Raw genomic sequence first — 1865 nt, 5'->3', positions numbered from 1 at the left:
CAGATTAAGTCTGTAGACCTAGTCACGGTCCACCATGAATCCCAAATCACTCTAAGATTTCTCAAGGCGCGTAGTTATCCTACCATCACATCAATATTGTGTGATAACAACTGGTGAACATACTAGCAATCTATGCATAGCTTCAAAACCATCAGAAATACCGCTACCGAGCTGGAATGACAGAACATTCTCCCGCGAGGCGATGATATTAGCCCAATCAAATAAGCATGGAGAAACATCCTGCACCACATCTATAATATCATTACAATTCCTTGATTCCCGATTTATAACAAGCGTTTCACGTCGTATAAGATTGAATAGGAAAGAAGCAAAGGCATAAGCCTCAAAGGAATCAAATCGCACGACGAGGAATCAAGAAGGGAAGTGCTCCTAACAGTCCTGTAGCCTCCCGAAGATAAGTGCAGATGTCTCTGTACCGATCCGCAAGACTCTACTAGACTTGCTCATGACTCGTGAGACCTAATGAACCTAGTGCTCTGATACCATGTTGTCATGACCCAAAATTCATTAAAGGTCGTGATGGCACCGGACACCGCTGTCAGGCAAGCCAAAACTAAATACTTAATTTGATTCTCATTTTAGTATTTTGAAATCATGATTTTTTCTTCCATTTAATAGTAAAAGATGGACTTAACAGAATAAATAATAATGTTTCTAATGATTTCAATACTGAATAACCCGTAATCATCCCAAAATCCGGTGTCACAAGTGCATGAGCGTCAACTAGGAATATAAAATAAAATACAACACCTGTCCAGAATACAAATTAGACAGGAAAATACATAAGCAACTCTGAAGGGGGCTCTGCTGGTTGCGGATCGTAGATGGAAATGCAGCTCACCTAAGTCTCTGTATTAACCACACCTCTGCGCCCATAAGGCTGCTAGACATATATGCACCTGCACAACAAATGTGCAGCAAGTGTAGTATGAGTACGTAAATCAACATGTACCCAGTAAGTATCCAGTCTAACCTCGAATAAGTAGTGACGAGGGGTCGACTTTGACACTTACTAGTGGTCCAAAATTATCAGGCACAATAAAGAATTGAATAGATATGAAACCGAGTAAATATATGAAATAAACATGTATAAAATACGTGGCATAATTCCCCTCTTTACAATTTAACTCGAGCTCTCAACTAACAAGTTCCCTCTGTAATCGGAGCATATATATAGAGATGGTGGATTTCATCAAAGAGGTGGTCATAATCTAAATCAGGGAAAACCTTCAAATACACCGGCCTCTTGCCAATATTACGCACGATTCCATGGGAATAGTGTGTGTGTGTATATATATATATATATATAGGAAATGCCGAGGCGTACGACCCGATCCAACATAAAAGTAAACTGTGCACTGCTGAGGTCGAACGACGCGAACTATAGATGCATCTATTAACCTGCCAAGGCGAACGACCCGCTCCCATGAGAATGTGGCACATAAATCCTGCCGAGGCGAACGACCCGATCCCATAAGAGTGTGGTACATAAATTCTGCCGAGGCGAACGACCCGATCTCATAAGAGTGGTAGAAGGAAATACCCCGCTCACAAATCATACGTGCGACGCGGTCAAATAAAAATTTAAGAAAATCCCCCCGCTCGCGGATCATACTTGCGATGCGGTCAAATATAATTTTAACATTAAAATCCTATCTCTTTCGTGATTCTTTTCAAAATAAGGGAAATTTAGCTTGTAGCCTTTTAAGAAAATTACCCCGCTCCCGAAACATACATACGATGCGGTCACAAATAGATTTCTTAAGTTATTATAGCATTCCTAAATCCTTTTCGAAATTACGAAGTTCAAATGAAACCTTTTAAATCTCAAGTTCTTCAATTTC

This window comes from Nicotiana tabacum, chromosome 12, assembly GCF_000715075.1.
Source record: "Nicotiana tabacum cultivar K326 chromosome 12, ASM71507v2, whole genome shotgun sequence".
Taxonomy (NCBI): domain Eukaryota; kingdom Viridiplantae; phylum Streptophyta; class Magnoliopsida; order Solanales; family Solanaceae; genus Nicotiana; species Nicotiana tabacum.
The sequence above is the reverse complement of the archived record's forward strand: the minus strand, read 5'-3'. Positions refer to the sequence as shown.